The sequence below is a fragment of the Lathamus discolor genome, chromosome 6 (genome assembly GCF_037157495.1).
Source record: "Lathamus discolor isolate bLatDis1 chromosome 6, bLatDis1.hap1, whole genome shotgun sequence".
Lineage (NCBI taxonomy): Eukaryota > Metazoa > Chordata > Aves > Psittaciformes > Psittacidae > Lathamus > Lathamus discolor.
The window spans coordinates 17,683,032-17,705,436 of record NC_088889.1 but is presented as its reverse complement, the minus strand read 5'-3'; the positions used below and the strand labels follow the sequence as shown (position 1 = coordinate 17,705,436).

At 40.5% G+C, this 22,405-nt stretch overlaps 1 protein-coding gene across 5 annotated transcripts in view; it reads right to left on the bottom strand.

Moving 5' to 3' along the window:
* The window catches only part of SIPA1L1 (signal induced proliferation associated 1 like 1), a 227,194-nt gene extending 204,991 nt beyond the window's left edge, over positions 1-22,203 (bottom strand). For 3 of the 5 annotated variants that reach the window (XM_065683010.1, XM_065683013.1, XM_065683014.1), the window contains exons 1-2: positions 22,113-22,203; positions 950-1,052 (exon numbers count right to left, since the gene is read on the bottom strand). The gene's annotated coding sequence lies outside the window, so the exon portion shown is untranslated. Of the gene's footprint in view, positions 1-949; positions 1,053-12,482; positions 12,502-22,112 lie in introns of those variants that run through there. The other 2 variants (XM_065683011.1, XM_065683012.1) reach the window with 2 other exon arrangements.
* Positions 22,204-22,405: the final 202 nt, after the last annotated feature.

Sequence of the window (22,405 nt, the reverse complement as noted above, 5' to 3'; positions counted from 1 at the left end):
CCCTGCTCCATCATGTCAAGCACAGAAACTCTTCATGTTTAAAAAGAAAAATTAAGCTAAATCCATGTTCGCACTGCACTGCAGGAATTACATTTTATTTGATACAAATAAAAGCTTCAAAGTGTAAAGTCACTATACTAAGTCAATTCTGCCACAGGATTATCCTTCCTGTCCATCAAGAACTCTCTAAGTTCCCTTTTTAAAAAGCCATTCTGCTTTTGAGTCCATTAACAACATAGAACTCCCAAGAACAAAAGGTCAGAAGCTGTTACAATGAATCACCTATAGCTATGAAGCTAAAGAAGTCAAGAGAAATAACACAGAAAAATCCAGTGCAGTTTAACTATACACTGTCAGATAGATCTTCAGAAGAAACAAGAGGCTTCATTCTCAGCCTTCTTCTGTTTAAGCTTTTTCACAATGTGAGCTTTCTACTGCTTGCCAAAAAAATTATCAGGCAAAACTTTAATATCTGACAATAAAAAAAAGCTTTTCAAATTCAAATGACATGCATTTTAGAGTGTATCAAACCCAGAACAACTCCCTGAAGTTACTCCTGAGTCATGACACCCATATACTAATGCCAGTTCTAAAAAAATGCTCTACTTCCCCCAGTTTCATAGCCAACACAGCACTTTGAAATGTAAGAACAAAGTGAAGTAAACAGACACCAAACAATTCACCTTTCCCTCAAACTTGGCATTCTGCCACCGTGTACCTGTACTGTGTAAAACATTTCATGTCTGCCAGTATCATTTTCAGTTTTAAGTACTCAGAACGATGATATTTTGTCTTACACTAGGAGAGGAAGACTGAATGTGACTGCTGTCTTCACCCTTCATAACTGCCTTTGTTCTTTCCATTTATGTAGCAGGAAGCAGCATATTCTGTATTACAGTAGCCAAATACCCACAAGGGTAAGGTTTATGCAAGATAAGTGAATTCTTACCCTGCTCATCAATTCCTTTAGAGAGCTGCAGGTTCACAAAATTCTTCAGATTTTCATTCCTGTCAGAGTTAATATCTGGTCAAGTCCAAAGAATGGTTTTCACCTAAAATACATCAAAATTTCAAGATGTGATCTTATGGAAACAGCATCATGACACACACAGACATACATAAAAAAAATAAAAATCCCTTTTTCCTCCAAAGTATGTACTTTAAACTTGTTCATTTGTAAAAGGCTTATCAAGAAAAATTTTATTCATATCTGGAACCATATAAGCAATTGACCAATCCACACAGGGAACTGAAACTGAATTAGAGTACATGGCAAGTTCAATTATGGATGCACCATATGCTTCAATAGTCCTTCAGTTATACAAAAGGAAATCAATTTGTGCAATTTGTTCAAAACAAAAAAATAGTCCCTTTTGGCAAGATCACCCTTCACCTGAGCCACCGGTTTCAACTTGCGCTGCTGAAATATCACCCAGTCACATCCCACAGTAGTAACAGCAACAAGCACTGGAGTAACTCAGCCCTAAACCAGCTAGCTCTGCTACAGGAACAGATACATTAAGATGGCAAGAGAACTTGCCAGATCCGTATGTTTGTTAGCAGAAATAACGCATGGTTTTGTGCTTGGTGGTGGGTGGTTTTCCCCCCTTTCCTCTGATACTTAATGGGACCTTTAGTAAGGTCTGCCAGCAGTGGTACAGCAGTAGCCTTAGATGAACAGACCTACGTCAAGTTTTGTAACTCAATTTCCCTTTTATACATGACCTGAACCTGCAAATCAAATTCTAAAAATGAAACATTTATGTGCCTGCAAATGTATATAGCCAAGAAACTTCTTACATGCAACTTAACTGACAATCATGATCGCAATGAAGTACAAAAAACTGCAAGCATTAATAACATTTGTTATTAGCTTCAATTTAAAAACATGGAAATGTTATTATACCTGGAGCACATGTGCCAATATTAGATTTTACTTCTGCTTTACTGCAAGGTAGCATTAAGGCATACCTTTCAGGAGATGCAGTGATCAGTAGCCACACTATAAAGCAGTATGCCAAATCAGTAGCATTTTTTCTTGGAAAAGGCTACAAACCGAAAGGCAACCTGGTACAGGTCTGGAGTTCAACAGCAGCAGACCCCTCCTGCCCATTAATTTCCTCTCCTCTACCAGTGGCCATTAGTCAATGGTTCAGTTAATGACTGTTTGATCCACTTGCTTAGTATGGATGCAATTATACAAAGAGGAACTTAGCTTTTAAAACCAGCCTGCATTTTATCCACCAAAATGCATAAAAACAGATTAATGAAGCTAGTACTCGGTATCATATATTTTCCCACTAGTGAAAATAGAAACAATTGTCAAGAAAGGATAAAACTCATTAACTGAAGCAATCTTGCACAACTTCTCAAAAGCATCAGCCTAAATAAAAATTCATCAGCAATGCTGACTACCTGCCCACAAAACCTTACATTGCATTTGCAGAAAAATACTAGTGCCCCGCTAGTACCTTCTGCTCCTCAGCACTGGAAGAATTCTATTTGCTCAAGCAATTTTTGATCAGTCTGAAAGTCACAAGCAACTAAGAACACAAATTTATGATCAAGTGTAAGAAACTGTAAACAGGGTCATCCCTTACAGTTTCATGCATCATGGACAGTGAAAGCACTCAGCTTAAACCAGGCTGATGCATTACCTTCGGCGAGAGGCATATCACAGCCTGGGATATGCCTCTCTAGGCACTCCACGGTTAAGAGCACCGTACACGTCATCAGTGAGACACTGAACCTTCTACAAGCAAATGGGCACAGGAAGAGCAGCACTACCACTCTGTACAATTGTCAAGGAAGGCTTTTTACCAGGAATTTCTCCACTTTTCTGCCAGCTTTTTGAGAGGGAGGGTGGTGTTACATGGTTTTTGAGGCTTTTTCTGAGGGTGTGGAGATAAGCTAAAATCATTTACATTTGCTAGAATTTTTCCTTTGAATTTGCCAGTTGGGAAGCTAGAGACTAATTCTTTAGTCTCCTACAGAAACAGGACATTCACCTTTCCTACAGTTGTTTTAAAGCTAGTTTAGTTTCCATAATTAAATCTGCATCTGGTATATACTAAAACACAAATACAGACAGTGAGATCTCCAGATTCAACATTCTTAGCAAAAACAAAAGTGAGCCAACTTAATGCACCTATTCCAGCCAAGGTGTATCTTACATGTTTGCCTGGTATACCACTGTCCTAGAAAACAGTTTTAGACTAAACCCCACATACATGCAAGCCTCCCTCTCTAACTAAAGACTGGCTTAGGCTCCAAGTCAAATATTCCTAGCCATTCTAACATTCTGGTACTAAGAACATCCGGCAGCAAAAATAAAGTTCAATAATGCACTTAGTTGCAAAGAAAGAAAACTTAATTCAGGTTTACCATGCTGCAATTTTCTTCACTTTATCTGTCCTACAAGCAATTCCACCTAGACAGCAGTTCACACAAAGTAAACTCAAGTCTGAAGTAATGAGAGTTTTATGTCCCTTCCTCCTAATTGTATCTTCCAATTCCTCATCCTCAAAGCACAAATACCATTTGTATTTCAAGATATCCAGGAAACCAGGCAGATCTTCACTCAAAAACAAAAACATTTCCACAGCTTCCCATATAAGATACCTCTATTTTGTATAAATTAAGGCAGAGACATCCAACTCTAAAATGCAGCCTTGTTTTCTCCTGAAATGTTCATGAATTACACGTATAAACTAAGAAGTAGGTTGCTACAAGTTTAATGAGTTTTAGTTGACTCACGTCTACTATAAATATTATTTCAACAGTAAGGATAGAAATCTGAGCAACAAAAGCGAAATCCATCAAAAAGAAGCAGAAAGTACCACTGTTAGCTATACTCATACTCAGCTGACAAGCCTTTTCACTTTCAGTGTCATTTTAAGAAGCTCCTGAACAGTGAAGTTTCTATAAGAAATGCATTTAATTGTTCCCAACTTGAAAGAGTTTGTAACCATGAACCCTTCAGGTGAGCAAAGGGTGGGGAGAAGTCAATTTTCACCTGCATCCAACATAAAAGGAAACAAAGGTTAAAAAAAAGCAGACATGCACTACTCTCACGGTTTAAAGACATGGCCTGGACAAGGCTTTGGCTACAGTTTTAACACAGACCAGCCTCTCATGGACAGTGCACACTTGTACAAGTTGTTTTAAAAGAAGAAATTATTATTTAGAAAGACCACTCTTGTCCCTACAGAAAACGAGTTGCAGGTGCCTTACAAAAACAAGTTTGTCCTGTACAGATGGTAAAAAAAAATAAACAAACCTTCCTCATTGGAATAAAATACGCTCCAAGAGGTAGAAAACTGGAGTTAAACTGAAAATCCACATGACAACCCACGTAATTTCACAGCAGATTAAAAGAATCAATGAAACAATCCAAGAAGCATGAAGCCATTCAGAGAGGCACTGTTTACACTTTTATCTCATCTATGTCCACTGATCAAATTAACAGAAAAAAAAGAAACATTGGCAAGACAGCAAGAGAGGCTCAATTAGACATAATTACTCCTGATAAATCTTTTCCCATGAGGTGAAAAGCAAGACAGCTGTGACAAGCCCAGGCTGCAAGCTGATTTGTCCTTACATCCTGAAACACTACATGGTATCTTGCAAACGAAGCAAGTGATTCAACCTGCCAACAGCCCATGGCACAAGCGCGGCAGATACCAAAAATAATGTTGTGCAGGTCCCAAGAGGATTTTAGCTCAAGCTAGTCTTTGGCAAAAATCAAAGTGAAGAACATTACCATAAGAGCAATCCAAAACTAAGCCAAGGGTCTGAATGGATGACCTCAACTTTGCACCAAAACAGATCCATCACAGCTAGCTTCTGCTCTGGCAGCACCACCCAGCCTGCTGGATGCCACAAGCTATATGGGTAAAAGATACTGCAAGGGCAGAGTGTCTTTTTCCAGTAGTTACATGAAAGACTGATCCATGCTTGACAATAATATACTCACCGTCTCCTCCCTGTTCCCCACCACCATTTTTGTTCCCCTAATCCGTGTTTCTGAGAATGTCCACTTTCCCATTTCTTCCATAAAGATTTATTCTGGTATGACTTTTACAGACTTTTAACTATCATGCATTGAAATATAGTGCAATGCACATCCCTGCATGCAGATCAAACAATCAGTAATTTATAAATTGAAAGTAGGCCTTAAGAATAAAGAAGGCAGAAAACTACTTTTCTTCCACTCAAAAAAAACAGACAACCGCAATGGTTTGCTTGATGCCTGATGTCAAGAAAAACAATGTAAACCAATATAACATGCCACACAAGGCAAAATACATCAGTAGAGTAACTAAAATGATGTGTGACTACCCAGTTCAATTTAGATAGAAAAAAGTTTTAGAGAGTGAGAAATATATTGATTACATCTGAGGCTGTGGGAAACAAGTCTGGCTACAAATCAGACAAGCTAGACAATGTAAATAAGCCTTTCTGGAAAGAGTGATATGGTAAAAGAAAAATTATTCACAGGTTCCTCACAAGTCAAAGAATAAAAACAGGCATTTCTGAAAATGCACTATCTCAAGCTGTAGTAAAGATTAAGTTAACAATATTTACCCTGCAGTGCTTGGCAGTGCTCTGTCTAAATCTGGTAAGTGACATTCCACATGCTGAATAAGTGTGCCCGGTTTCGGACTGCTCAGTGTAAGAAAGATGGACTGAAGCAAGTTCAGCAGAGAGATCACCAAAGGGATTAGCAGGCTGAAGTACATAAGGAACAAGGACAGGCTGAGACACTTAGGTCTATTACTCTGGAGAACACCTGGGGGATCACTTTCCTTTCTGTACCTACCTAGGGAGATTATAGCACAGACCAAGCTAAACCCACTGTGATTTTACACCTCCACTTTACACTGGCCAAGCTTTCAGCAGGGCAGGTTGGACCGGAGGCCCCTGTTTTAGCCTAAATCACTCACAGGTCTTGAGACTACCTATCAAAGTTTTCATCTCAATTTTCACGGCTGCATCCTGATTATTCAAGTTATTGATTCTCTCTGGATTACTCAAGTTATTGATTCTCTCTGGATTACTCAAGTTATTGATTCTCTCTGGAGACACTCAAAACCCATCTGGACACCTTCCTGTGTGACCTGCTCTAGGTGGCCCTGACTTGGCAGGGGGTTGGACTACATCTCCAGAGCTCCCTTCTAACCCTAATCATACTGTGTGATTCTGGGAATTACTGCAGCACAGTAGAGAGAGCTACAAAACACTGGCCTTGAAAACCTCACTCATTCCACACTAAAACCACCTGTGCATCATATTTGATACAAAACAATGTCACCTAAAAGTACGTTGTACAAATCACTGTAAAGCCAAGCTATGCTTTAGCTACCATTAGAAGTGCGGTAAATAGAACAATGAACAGCAAGGCACACAAAATAAGAGTTTTCCTGAAGAAATACAGTTCAGACTATGGTACCAACATTTTCTGCAGGTACAGAGATGAAGCTGTGAACTGTCTTCTATGCATTTTTCCCCCATTTTCATATGAAAAAAAATGCTACATTTCCAGAAAGAAAAACAGACGTCTAGCAGACGGGTTCACATGTATGGATCAAACTAAATGCAAGATTCAGTCTAAAGCACGCATTTGTCCGCCTTCCACAGAAAGAATGAACACTTTGGTGAATACCTGCAAAAAGGCTATGTCACCTGCTTCTACAGGCTAGCAAGACACTAATGACATGGATGATATTTAAAAGCTTTCAAAAAGTGTAACACATTAGATAAATGTTGTATCAGACAAGCAGATCAAAAAAGTGATTTTGTTATTCTGTTCCTTATCTAATGGACAGATCCAACAAGCAGCTCCAGCTTGCAGTTGCTATGTAGCTCACAAACAGAAAAATAATAAACATCAAACAATGAAACACAATTTCTGAATAGCACCCTGGAGAATCATTTCCCTTGACTCCTGACAGGCACTGTGCTGAAGCAGTGCTCAGAAATACAACCGCAGCACATAAAACATCAGAAACATCCTGTAAACATAGAAAAAAAGAATACTTTAATGGCAACTGAACACTGAAACAGGTCAGAGAGACTTGTTTACAGAGTTTCCATCTTCAGAGATGTTCAGAACTCAACTGGACAAAGTCCTGCTCTAGCTGACCCTGCTTTGAGCAGCAGGGTTGGACTAGAGGATCTCCAAGGTTCCACATGTGCAGAGTCAGTGAAGCCTCCGTAAATCCAGGGAGGTCTGTATACACACATCCACAGAAACTAAGCTATACTTTCATAGCATTTTGAGTGTTTTGTTTGATGCCTCTACCATATCATAAACTTAAGTTACTGAAATCCAATAACCAAGCCAAGGAAACACTCCTCAGCTCAGGGAAGATGTGAACACAAGACAACTCCTGTTTCACCACACATGAAAAAGAAGAAACACTAAGAGAATTCTCTCTCCCTCTTTCTAAACATTGCTGATAAAGGCCACTATTGGGGAAAAAAAAAAAAAAACAAACCAAAAAAAACCCGCACTTAATCACAAGCCTATGAAAGTGTTCTACCCTTCCCCAAAGGAAGGTCAAAAGACTTTAAAGATCCCAAGAGAAGGCCAATTCATGCATTGAAACACAAATGACAGCTCATAAAAGAATGAGGTCAATTACTGAGAACTCCGAATATGTAAATGCCTTCAGAAGGAGCCCCAATTTCCAAGCCCTGTCTAATAAAACAGATCCAAATAGAACATTTATGATCTCATTAAAATCTCTTCCTCTAATGGCACTTTTTTTTTTATAAGCATTCTCCAAATAAAGATTTGTGGGTTTGTATCTATCACAGAATCACAGAATAATTAGGGATGGAACGGACCTTAAGATCATCTAGTTCCAACCCCCCTGCCATGGGCAGGGACACCTCACACTAAACCATGTCACCCAAGACTCTGTCCAACCTGGCCTTGAACACCACATGGAATGAAGCATTCACAAATTTTTGGGCAACCCTTTCTAGTGTTTCATCAGCCTAACAGCAAAGAACTTTCTTATATCTAAAGTTCCCCTGTTTAAGTCTGAACCCATTACCCCTTGTCCTGTCACTACAGCCCCTAATGAATACTCCATTCCCAGCATCCCTATAGGCCCCCCTCAGATACTGGAAGGCTGCTATTAGGTCCCCACGCAGCCTTCTCTTCTCCAGGCTGAACAGCCCCAACTTTCTCAGCCTATCTTCATACGGGAGGTGCTCCAGTCACCTGATCATCCTCGTGGCCCTCCTCTGGACTTGTTCCAACAGTTCCATGTCCTTTTTATGTTGAGGACACCAGAACTGCACACAATACTTCCAAGGGGCAGGAAAGAGGGGAGGTGGGGAAGTGAGCTGCTGTGTGGTTCAGAGTTAGCAGCTGGGCTTAAACAACAACAGTGTGCCTTAGCATGCCTTCCAGGAGAATGTGCTCCAAGATTTTGCCAAGCACAGATGTGAGACTGAGTCATCTGTAGTTCCCTGGGTCTTCTATTTTCCCTTTCTTGAAAATGGGGGTTATATTTTCCTTTTTTCCAGTTGTTGGGAACTTCACCTGACTGCCATGGTTTTTCAAATATGATGGCCAGTGGCTTAGCAACTTCATTTGCCAGCTCCTTCAGGACCTGTGGATGGGTTTCATCAGGTCCCATGGACTTGTGCACACACATCAAAAAGACTAAAAACAATACAAGAATCTGCTTCAATAGGACTGAATTATTTTTTCCCTTTTACAAAACTAGAAATAGGCTTTGGTTCTGACATAACATTAAGAATGGATGGTGAACAAAATGAAGATAAATGTAACAAAGATTAGTGTGTACCACATCTGACAGCATCCTTCCATAACCTTAGACAGTTGTGATTGTAGAATGCATGCAAAGTTCAACCCTTTTTTTTTAATCATTCAAGCACCGAATAAGAACAGTGTTTTAAGTTATTTGCTACTTACAAATAAATTTTAAAAGTAAACCTCCTCAAACACTGGTAAATTGTCAGGAAGATGCAGAAGATGAAACACTGGTTTTACAACCATTAACATCAAATCTCTGCACTACCACATCATGCAAATCAAACTTATCAGACTTAGGCGCACGATCAAGTTTTTTCAAGTGTACCAGAACACGAGACCAAACTGCTATAAGCGGCAGGAAAATGCATAATATCTACTCCAGTATAAAATTATAGCAGTCTAAAATACTGTTTAATGCAAGTAAGTCATGCTCTTACCTGGTATACATTTTATTTTTGCTTTAATTGAAGCAAATAATATCTATACAGAACAAGTGGTAACTTCAAATCTCTCTCTCATATTTGACATGTAAGAACACACACTCCAACTGAAGTTTCTAGCATGTGATGCTGTTCATCACACAGCTTCTGTGGCAATTAAAACCAGCTCTTGCCACTGCTGGAACTCAATTTCACCCACCCAGCGATTCACTCACTCACAGGCATGAGTAAGGGGCTAGAACAAAAGCCACTGAATTCAAAATACCTAGGAGGTCAGGGAGAAAGAAGCATTCGAGAAAAGCAGACAGGTAGGCTCACGGAGAACATAACCACCCAATCTAGCTTCCACAGAAAACCAAAAACTTTGAGGGCAGCCTTGACTCAAACCTATTACCAGAAATCTAGGATACTGCTATACTGCAATCTCAGCAGTGACTGTAACACAGCACTGACGCTCAAGTTAGGTCTAAGCTGAAGAACGTCATCCATGCATTTTCTAGCAGATGGAAACTAAAGCAGAAGAACTGGAAGCGACGATGTGAGGCACACTAACTGACTCTCACAGGGCACGATGTCAGCAGAGACAGCCAGGCAGTACTTCGTGTGTAACTTCTAAACACAATTCTTCCTGAATGCTACTTGAGAGCGCACACCAGATACTCACCCAGATTTAAAGGAATATCTTAGAATACACTTTAATTGCCTTAGACCTAACAATTTCTACATGTTTGCTTTACTTACTTTGTGTGCTATTATTCTTTCACAATTTTATAGACTACCTCATTTTCTATTGCTACAGGCCAAGATGTGCAAGAGTTCACCAAGATAGGCATGTCTAGCAGGCAATTAAAATCCAAAACAATCTATTCCAGTATTACTTTAATTCGTAGCATACCAGCTATTATGCTGGCACCACTGATCTTCTGACCTTTGAGCTAAAACTGCTGGACTAACACCAGAGTCAGAAATTAAACAGCCACATTAGCACAACACTGTTCCCAAGCTCGGGAAGCTCCACTGAGAAGGAAGACAAGTCAGCTCATATGCAATACTGCCAACAGCTACTGCCATTAAATGCTATCTGCCTGCAAGCTACAAACAAGCATAATGTTGCATTGTGCCATGTAGGTCCTGTGAGCTAAAGCTATAATAATAAAAAAGCAAGAGGACAAGTTTGAGCACAGATCTGTAACTCATGATTTTGTTCAAGTCTGCTAACAGACATTGATGTACAGGAGATCCCACAAGGCTAGGTTCTGCTCCCAGTAAATAGCAGGGTTTGAGCTGTGCAAAGCCACTCTTTGGAGCAGAAAGTAGACTGCAGACAAGTGCAGACATACACTAGATTCCTCAGAACTGGCTCAAGAGTCTCCAGCAGAGCTTTACAGCTACTTATGAATAAATTCATCCATAGCAAGATGAAATCTAAAGCCCAAGGCAGCTTCTGCTCAGAACACTGCTACAGATTTCTCATTTGTGTGTTAAAACAACTTGCCCAAGGGCATTTGCATTTCCTTACTCCACAAAGTCAATGAGGTAATGAATGAATATGAGGCACTGATATTACAGTAACATCACATCAAAATACAATCTCATTAGTAGCCATAAATAAGTGAAGTCAAGTACACTCAATGTAGAGCAGCACAATTACCACAAAACTAGGCTGCACGACATTAGCTATGTACATAATTCCATATTCTGCCTAAAATGTCAGATTAGTGCTCTAGCCCTTTCCAGTCCATGAAAGTACAGACAAGTATAAACACCTGTGTCAGCACTCTGATTATCCTGCTTGATTCACTTCCAATATTTTGTTGGTTTAGGGGTTTGTTTGGGTTTGTTTTTTTTTTAATCAAGTCAGGTAGTATTGTCTAAACTGGAAGCATAAGCAAATCAAACATCATCCCAAAAGCAATTCTTTCTGTCACCAGTAAAAACAACTTACAGAACCTTCCCCACATATACCCCTTACTTCCCCAGCACCCTTTCAGATGCAGAAAATAAGCAGAACAGGTCATACTAACTTTACCAGAAGCAACAACCAATTCCTCTCGTAGCTACGAGATAAGGACAGCTGGTTTTTGTTCACAAGGCACCAAGAATAGTACTCTCAAAGCTGTACACTGCTATTAAAATTGTCCCTTCTCCCTGCAGCCAGGTCTCTGACCATCTACAGTCTCAGAGAAAGGAGGTGGCTGAGACCAGGTGATCAGCTCCTAAAGGGGATAGCTACAGTTCAAGGGGCATGCTGTAAGCCCTTCTTAATTACCTTTTGTCTGGAAAAGAGTCAAGCAACTTCTCAGTACAACTATTCAATGAGATAATAACAGTTTAATTTCACAAGTAGTTTTATTAATACTGCATATGTTCATCTTGATGACATTCAGCACTAATTAACATAGCTAAAAACTGAACAGCAGTGGCACTTCAATACTATCCTAAGTCTTAGGTTCCAAATTTTGATCACAGGGATAATATAACACATTGCCTTGCAACACAGGGTGCCATTATTCAAGTGACTAACCTACCTGAAGTTTCCATACATCTCAAGAGCTTTTGGCACCTCAGATAAGTACTAAAGTGATAACAAACAAGGGTTACAGCAAACAAGACAGCTACCTCTATTAATATTTTTAAGGCAGAAACTCAATACAAGAACAACAGTCACTCAGCACTAGCCCAAGACTTGAAAACAAAAAAAACACCACCTTCAGACAGGCAATCTTTCTACCTGACAAAATTGCTTTGTACCTCCAACATGGAAAGGTTTTCATACTTCTTTTATCAGCAAAAAGAAAATAGTGTAATGCAGAAACCAACCACTATTTAAGGGTATTTTGCATTATACTATGCATGCAATTACTTCATTTTCAAAAGTCGTTTAATGTCAGCATTTAATACTACTTTACCTGCAAGCACACAACACCCACATACTGTCGCACAGCCAAGTTTTTATTGCCACCTATAAAATGTTACTGAAATAGAGAAGTACTGTTCAAGTCCTTTCCTTTCCCCATGTAAAAAAGTGAATATGAAGGACCACACGATCAGGCATACTGTCTAAGATACATTCTCATGCATCTTACCCCTTACAAGTAATAAAGTACTAAATTTGTAGCCAAGTTTCAAGTAATAATGAATCCTACCCACGTTTTCTGTCAACACCTGGGAAAAAAAGGTAGTCATTCTGGAGGAAAGCTGGATTCAAATTTAAGAAATTAGTCACAATATTAAGCATTTAGCTTCACCTTTACAGACTTGTGCTGATTCTTCTCCCACCTCCCTTCAAATATGTCTTCAATTCTTCTTTCACTTGTAAGGCTAGAGAATCAGAGATTTTTGGACTGTTCCTTTCTAAACTGTAACACTCAGAAAAGAGAGGAGGAAACAGATGGTGATTCACTTCTTCATACAGTTTCACCAACAAGATTTAAACAAAAATGAAAAGATTACTTTTTCAGTGCTTACCAACCAAGCAGTACCAGTTATGGTCATTCTGGATGCTTTAATGCCATGCCAAAGGGAAGCTCATTGTTCTGCCAAAAGTCTTTTAGTCCGCCACATTAGAAAAACTGACAGCTCTAAGGCAAGCAACACTACAATCATTTACAATTCCTCCTCATCTGAACCCAACTTTTTCTAGCTAGTCAATGACCTAACAATTCTTATGGTTATTACCCTCTCCAGCTTCCTTAATGTTCACAACACTACCTTCTAATATGTTCAAAAGAAAAAGTGATCAAAGTGCTACTTTATTCAAAACCTGTCCACTAGCTCTCCATTTCACCAATTATTTCAAGTTTGACCCTTGTTAATTTTAATCGCTTCTTTAAATTACATGTAACTGAAAGATGAAATGAGGATTTTATCTTCAAATTCCTTCTTCAACAACTCCTTAATTTTTCTCCTTTTAATCAGTTTGTGAGGCCTGTTTTACTCAGCTCCAAGTCACTTAATCTCTTCAAGATTCTCAAGAGTTCTCAAGAACTGAAGAAACCCATCACCTAAAGTTAGACTCCATCATATTTGGGAACATTTGGCACTTGCGTTAAATAGCTTTGGGTTTTGTTCTTTCTAAACAAAATGCAGGCTTACAAAAAAGGAGCAGCAAAAGGCTCTCCCCTCCACCAGCACTTCAGATGTTCTCTATCTCTGAGCATCTTGCACTTTTACAAGAGGCAATGTTTACCTTGCATGTGATTATTTTTCATGTGGCCAGCTCTGTACAACTGCTAAGCTGTTCTCAAATTGACTGTGCCCGCCTCCCCAATTTTCAGAAGAGATGCATTATATCTCTGAGTTAAAGAACATATTCACAACATGTGCACTCTTGCCCTCGGCATGCATAAAGTTGCTGGCAGTTTGAGGTATGTCATTACACTTACGGTCCAAGAACGAAAACATACTTAAACTATGCAAGAATAGAAAACCTCAATTCAGCTGCTCAGGTAAGCACTGACTTACATACTAAAAAACTGAGTTTTAATGATGCCAGCAATCAGCAGATAATGATTAACTGGTAAAATAACAGTGATGAGAACCATTCATAACATTTAATTACCGCATATCATCATACCTTTGTTTTACTGGAGATGTGCTTTAAATTACCAACAAATTTGAAAGTCTTTACTGCATCAGCACTACATATACAAGTGATTACATCTGAAATACTGCACACTGTTGCATGTTCACACCCAATTCTAATACTGTTTGGAGACAGAGTAACCTCTTGTGTGCTCAAATGTTATGTAGCACATTAATTAACCTTGATTATTTTCTGGATGAAAATAAAAGTACAATAGCACAGGATTAAAAAAAAAGTTCCTGACAATTTTAATGCAAGATAAAAACCCCTCGTAGCTCTGGAGATCATCTGGCTTTGCCTAGATAAGAAGGTAACTGCATAATAAGGTAAGAATTAACTTACAGCTCCCAAATTATGCCACAGAGCTTATCCCACAGTTTGAATAGCACAGTGGAAGTGTCTGTGGTAGGCAGTACTCCAGAGTACCATGACCATTCATCTCACTGTACAGACATGACCTAAAAACCCACACAACCTCAAATCCCTAACAGGCCTTTTCAGTTTCAAATAAATGGCATGTTTTAAGAGTATGTTAGCATTTTTCATTTGTTTATATTAACAAAGGCATCTTAGCAAGATTCGCCTACCATTTCTCTGTATGACAATGCAATGAACAACACTAGATTTGGGACATCATAGGAATTTCCAAGTTATGTCAAGTACAAGTGAGTAACTACCCTGCAAGATGCTGCAGAAGTCAACATGAAGATTTAAGAAAACACACAACTGACTTTGTCAACACTGCCTTCTTCAAAGACTGCACAAGGGCAAAAGAAGAGAAAGAGTAAAGGAAACTGTCTAAGGAAAGGACAAACTATGCAAATAGCTTTTACATAAGTATCTCTCCTTCCCTCACTCCCAAGTGTTTGCTTTAGCAGAAGCTGGGGGAAAGCATCAGGTTTCACTCTTTATTCTGACTGTTGTATAATCAATACAGTGCAGTCTATTGAACTATTTTACTCTGATTCATGCAACAAGCTGTTAAATACAGCAAAGTACAAGATCTGTGTCAGTATCATGTCACTCATAAAGATATATTTATTTTCAAGGCATGAGAATGTTAAACCAGAACTATCTTTCGCACAATTATGCGGTCCTTCTGCAGGGACTGGAAGCATAAAAACCCAATTTCAGCCCTTCTGATCTGAAAAGAAAAGAAGCAGTGGAAATCTCAGCCACATTGAGGAGAAGCAGGGAAGGCCTTCTAAGATCATTTTCCTTTTTTTAATGATTGGTAATTCACAAAGTGAAGACAGAAATCTCTTCCACAAAAACAAAACTAAGATATCTTTAAATAGTTCAGAGACAAGAAGGCTTTTGTGTAACAGTAACACATTTAAGCCTGCAGCTTGAGTTTCATCACCCATTGTCTTTTGTTTTTTAAAAAGCAAAGTCATGCTACAGTCCAGAAATGAGGAGGAGTTAAATTTTTGCCACAGTTTCTTCAGAGGGCAAATCTGTGCTCTGGCCCTCACAAAATAAAAACATTCAAGATGTGTACATTTCCTCTTACATAGGCCTCTTGGGGGAAAATAAATAAATACACCTCCCCCTTTCTTGCATGCCCACAGATAAAGGAAATAAGAGTTTCCTGTTGCAGGTTTGCAACCTGAGAGCCAGCATTAGGAAGCTGTGAAATTGACACCACTGCTAGTGCTGCTACCAGAGTATCCAAGAAAAAGACATCAAATGGACTGGATACCCAGTAAAACTTTCACATTAGTTGAAATATATATTATATATTATAACAAAATAAATATATACACACATATATATGTATGTTTAAACTGTATCTGCACCAGTATTCAAGCAGTAGTGCCCTTCGAGAAGGCCCTTCAGCTATTACTAAGTAGCAGTCAGCAGAGCCCAAAGTGATGTAACCCAGGAGTCCAATCTCCTGCTCCAAGCAGGGCTGACTATCACATTGCATCAAGTTGCTCATGGCTTTGTCCTGTCAAGCTTTAGAAGTCTTCAAAGATGGAAATTCACCAGTCACTCTAGGGTGGTCCGTTCAATGCTTAACCACCCTGAGAATGATTTATTTTACTTTTTATAGTTGTTTTGGTGTGTATAAACTGGATTTCTCCTAAAGGAAACCAAGGAAAAAAAATTCCTTCCCAAGAAGTTCACCAAATGTGGTCCAACCCTGCATGGTCATAAAACCACATCTGTGTTGGGGACATCCGATTTAGGGGACCAGACTAAATTTCGCCTAAAGTAAAGTCACTGAAATACTAACAGCGTCGCTCTGGAAGACTTCACTGCCCCCATCTTCAGCCAAAGACCCTCTTCTACTCTGCCAAATTATTTGCTATTGTTAAGACCAAGTGACAAAGCCACACACAGAGGTAATAATTTTGAAATTAGATGAAGGAAAGAAGCATTCTTTGAAACAAAAAGAACAGGGGGGGAAAAAAAGTTACAAACCAGAAAATTATAATCTCTCCTCCAAAACACCAGTCATCATGGAACTGCACCAAATACTTCATATGAAGGTGTGAAGTACAGTTAGGATTTTGAGTGAGTGTGGACTAAGACCAGTATCTTCTTCAGACCAAAAGAAACAGGCAATAATGAAAATACAACTTCAATCATTTAAAAAAAAAGTCCCAAGAACAATGTAAATGTGTCCTTGGGGCTATGAAATATTTGGTCAAACCCACAAGAGTATGTATTTTAAAATGTTTAACTCTTTAAAAGAGTTGTCTGCCACCCACAAGAAAACCTAAGATACCCATCAGAGCTGCTGACGTGAACAGCTGGCATACAGAAAGTTCTGCTACCACAGCAGTTGTTCTAGAGATATTATCGGCCAGCATTAAAAAATGTTCACTATTAATCCTATTTCACATCACATCAGCATACAATAAGCCTGCCATTTCAATTCAAAGGTCAGAAGACAATGGATTTAGCTGATGGTGCCTTAACATGCATTGTGACTCGAGAAATGCAGAGAGCAGAGCCATGCTACAAAACCAGCTCTTGGTACTCCTGGAACCCCATCGTCCACCACACAGAGGCAGCCAGCAAAGCAGGATGCCGAGCAAAGGAAGATGGTAGGCAATTTCTCCCACCCAGAAAAGCAAGCATTAAAATCTACAAGTTAATACCAGCCAAATATATTAAACATAACTAAGTCTCCCAAGCAAACTCAACAGGTAACTTTTCTCTAAGTTAGGCTCAGCTTCCAAGAAGTGCTTTCCAGCAGCCTGGAATGAGAGCCTGTTTTCTCCTGATGTCAGCTAGTTGAGGTTTCTAATCCACTATGTCATCATCAGTTGGGAAAAATCAAGATATATTTCAGGGTTAACTTGAAATCCTTTCACTGAGATAAAACCCCAGGTTGATGCACAAGTTCAACATTAGCATGTTTCTCTCATAGCTGCAGTAAAAACCAGTCTATCTAAGGTCTAAATGAGTATCCTAAGGTTAAAAAATTATTACCTCAAAAGGTAAACAAACACAAATTGAAATAACCACCACCAAGAGGATTCTGAACACTGAAACAAACCATATGGAACCATGACGAACAACCCAGCTTTAGAACAACTGCATGCCAGTAGTTTATATAAACTTTGACAACTTCCAAAATAAAACTTGGGTCTTCAAAAGGCACTTCGCTAATCCTTAACACCTGAAGAAGTGTTCTCCACTTTCTACAGAGCCCAAGATCAAAGGCAAAAGAGTATTAAAACATCAATAAAAATTTCAAAGTGCCTCTCAGGCCTAAGCATAGACCACTTTTCCCAGTAACAACTTTTCCTTATGCATTATCTTTATAAATAACCCACATTCAGGAAAGTCGTTCTATACAGCCATGCACCTTTTAGAAACTTGATCTCTCTCAAAAACTGACATCCGCCCACTCTGCAGGCAACATGAGCTACTGCTATTGTACTCCAGCATCCAACACATCGAAGATTAAGTAGGATGAAGAGGAGAAACCACGACTGATTTTGATCCTACTAATTAAACACAGGCCTGCAAGAGAGGATCCACTTACACAGTCAGACCTTTGAAACAGCACTGACAAATACTCAGCAATCATACAATTCACCAGCTATCAAGATTATGAGAAGTATTATGTCGCCACATTTAAATTAAGTGCTCTTTAAAACATGCTTCCATAAAGAAAACAAAGACTTGCAAATGCTTAGTCTCACTTAACACTTACCATAAAAGACATGTGGCAGAATCTAAATCAAACAGCCTACCCATCAAACTGGTGCTATAGAATTCAAAATTAAAGAGGCTGAGACAATTACATAATTTAGCTTTACATATTCAAAGATAGACATCTAAAACCATTCTATCTGCTGATTCATGTTCAAAAGCACAGTTAAACAACCAAGCTTTTCTAGTGCCTCTGCAACTCCTAAAGGGTTTCCCCGAAGTTCAGAGGGCAAAACTACTACCAAAGCTAACACCGAAACTGCTATAGACTGTGAGTCCTGCACTGCCAGCTGCATAAGGACTGAAAAACACAATTAGTCAAAACCACAAAATTATTACCACTCAGCCTCACCAATGCCCATCATCTACAGGTTTAAGGCTGTGTCTTTAGTTAACCACTGCTGGCAAGGTTCCACTCCCAGAAAACATTGATTACCTTTCATTAAATAGAGAGTATCTCACCTCTCATAAATCCTTAAAATCCCACTCTATAAACCTCCAGCTTGAGAATCCTCACTCCAATGTTAAACTGAACTCAGTGAAATATAAAGCTTAAAGTATTTAAAAGTTGCTATTTAGAGGGATGTACTTGATTTCAAGAAACTGAAGTGACATCTCCCTGGAAACATGAAACACTGAACAATGTGACATTTTTATCCCCTCGCAGAAAGACAGTTAATATATTATTAATTTTATATGCCAAATCAACAAAAGTCTCACCTAGCAGATTTTAAAATATATGCATTTACACTGATAAAAGAACTGCACTTATTGCTATATTTCTGTCATAACAAGAACTTAAATGGGTTTCAGAATAAACTCATAAAAATCTAAGATGGATAATGAAGTAAACAAAGATATAAAAAGGTGTTATAATAAGATACTAAAACATAATTAAATCATGCTTTGACTTTTTAAATATTTAAATTAAGAAGCTGCCGAGGAAAAAAAGGAATATACCAGAAGCCAAGAAGGCCAAGGAAACAGATCAAGACTGTTTGCCAACTAACCAACACATGGGGTCAACAAGAATAAATTTAAACCTCTGAAAATGTCAGCATTAGGGAAATCAAGTTGTACAACTGAAATTCTGATGAAGGCAGAAGCTCTGCTTCTTCATTCCAGTAGGGCATTCAGGATTTCTAACCAGCAGCAGCAAGAACTCAATAGCTTGCAGCAAACCCCTTGCTGAAGGGATTAAACTACTGATAAGGAGAAAACAGTTCCTTTTTTCTTCTCTATAGTGCACATATTACAGGACAAAACAGATCAAGGAACAGAAAAGAAATTCAGCTGGGCCTCAGCCCTTTCTCTTAGAAGCCCACCTCTCATCTCTCCAATGTATATACAAAATTATCCACCTTAACTGGAAGAACATGACCTTTGTAAAATCCAAAGTAACTAGCAGGAATATTCTATATTCTTAAAATTAAGTTTCAATCTCCTATCTTAGAAATAAAAAAATGTGTTAAGTGTGTGTTAATTTTAGCAGAATTCATAATTCTTAGACATTTTAAAGGATGTATTTGAGACATTTACAAAACAGATGACAAAAAGCTACGTAAGAACAAAACATTCTTGAGGCAGCAACAGAATGCTTATAAGCATGATAAAAAAAAAATCCCCTTGAAAACCAGGGAGGGTGGGAAGGCCACATTTGGACATGGTTTTTAAAAAAAACAGCTAGACAAAAGTTAATCTGAAACTTTAAAATTATGTATCTGATAAACATGAGAGAGAGAAAATGCTCCTCAAGCCAGGACCAATTACACACAAGTAAAAATTACAATCGTGAGTGAAATCACAATCATATATTATACAAAAAAAAGGTTGTGAATTACATGACCCCATATTAAGGTTTTTTTCCGACCACAGCTCCTCCCTTTCGCAGCTCTGTGTCAGTGCCTACCTCTACACCTGCTTGCCTCTTTAATCAAGCAACCTTTCACAGCCCTACCATAGTCAGAGTTGACATCCCATTTTGCTTCTGACTTCATGATCTAAGAGGTTCTACAAACCACAACTGAAAGCTAAGTATGCGTATCCCAAGCAGCAATGTTAACACTAAGCATTTTATTAGCATCAGTAGTACCTTCTTAATACACTGTTGAGCAACTAAGCGCACATCCTTTAATCTACTAGCCATAAACAAACACTGTTAAAATACGGGGAAGAAAACCTTCTGTCCCAAGCTAACAATCAATGAAAAGAAGACAGTATTTACAGTGAAAACAAACAAACATGAAACTTCTTAGATTTGCTTAAGCAGAACATAAATTTTTCATAACTAAAAAAAGATAAATCTGAAGTTCCCACATCATTTCTGGATTAATAACTGGTATGGCATCGGATGGCCTAAGGCATAAAAGCCTTAACAGTGAAACACAACTTGGAGATCTCTCTCTGCAATTACAACTACCACAAACATCTACCTTCGTATTTCCACCTGTTTCTCCCACCCCTCCAGCTGAAGGGGAGCAGAGGCCAGCCAAGCAAAACCTTCCAAATAAATAACGACCAAACTCCCCACCAGAGAAAACACAGATGTTTATTATACAGTTAGTACTTGCAGTAACAACACACAAAATATGGTGTAGGGGGGAAGACTCTTTTCCCTTACACAAAGCTGGTTTATGTCTTAAAGGAATCTAATACTTAATTCGCATAGAAAACAAAAAAAGAAAATCTACAATCGAAACTCCAAAAGGACTGCTTTCTAAAGAAAACACAAATCTTCATGATTCATCCATACGGACCTGAAAGCTAATGAAATGTGACACCTCTACTCTGAAAACAAATTTGCATTGTGTTATCAACTCAGGGTCCCTGCTCACAGATGCACTTCATTCAGCACACAGCAGTGGGTTCATTAAAGCGGCATCACTAACACGTTTAGAAGCGATCTTGCAAGCAAAAATCTTTAAAAGCGATTTTGTAATATTATCCAAAAGCCACCTATGTATTCTTCTTTGGGTAAAAACGTGCCTCCTCCAAATAAAACATACACATATTGTGGCCAAGGTTATACAAGGAGATCTTCCTTAACCTGAGCAATTCCCATTTCATACCACTGCTTCACCAGACACGAACGGGTGAATGCCTCATTAAACGAGCCAAAGCTGCATCACACTTACTCAGTGCAAATAGAGTTATTTTTAAATATAGCATGAGGACATTAACATCAAGACTTCATACAATGTAAAACGGGGGAAGAGCAAACAAACTCCTCGTTGGAAGGTTATCCCTCTTCTCACCCACCTTTCCTTGCTTCCCCATCTCCTCTTCCTCCCTGTAAGATCCAGTTTAAGGCATTCCACTTTTCTAGGCTCCCAGTGAAGAATCAAATACCATCCGCAAACATTTTGTTCCTCCACCCCCTCCCTCATGAGCTGATGAGCAGGCAGCGCATCCCCACCGGCAATGAATTACCTAACTGTTACCATGACCGAGTCCCCAGCACCGCCTCGGAACAAAACCAGCACAGCTCCCCCTCGCCGGCTATCAGAAGTGAAGGACGAGGCACCGAAGTGCAACTCGCAGCAACACACAAGTTACGCGCCGAGCCCCGAGCCGCCGCCACCGCTGCTCCCGACCCCGCAGGGAGCGCGTCCCCCGCCGCAGGGCAGCGGCCGCCCCCGCGGGGCTGGGCGGCAGGGAAGAGCCGCGAACAGAGCGGAGCGGCGCACGGAGCGGACCGCCGCCACTCACCGCCGCCTCCGGCCGCCCGCCCGCGCTCCCGCCGGGGCACCGGCCGCGATGCTCCCGCTCGGGGCTGCCTTCCCTAGAGAAAGGGGCACCAAGCCGGAAAAAATACCCGGCTCGGCTCTCCCGCGGCGGGACCCGCGCCCGGCCCGCCCCCGGCCACTGAGGGGCCGCCCCGGGCAACAGCTCTGCGGGCTCCGGGCGCCCCCCGCCCGAAGGGGCTGCGAGTCAGCTTCGCCCGGGCCACCAGCCCTCGCCAGCCCCGGAGCCGGGCAGCGCCAGGGCCGGGGTCCGCTCCCCACACACCCCCCTCGGTCAGCGGCACGACGGCTCCCCGCGCCCGGCTCCGCGGCAGCGCGCCGGCAGGAGGAGGACGGCGCACAGCCTGCCCGGCTCGGCGCTCCCGCTCGCAACTCACCCAACAAAGTTGCGGCGGCGGCGGCAGCCCGCAGCTCCGCTCCCCGCGCCGGGCTGCGCTGCGCTGCGCTGGGCTGGGCTGTACTGCACGCCCCGCTCCCCGCCCGCGCCCGGGATGAGCTCACCCCGCCGCCCGCTCCGCTTCAATCCGCTCCGCCCCGCCCCAGCTCTCGCGAGAGGGGCTGCCCCGCCGCCCGCGCTCTGGCGGCCCCGCGCGCGTTCCTATAGCAACGGCCAAGCGCCGGGCCTAGCGGGAGGCAGAGGCCTGCGCCGAGCCCGGCCGGCTCCAGCCGC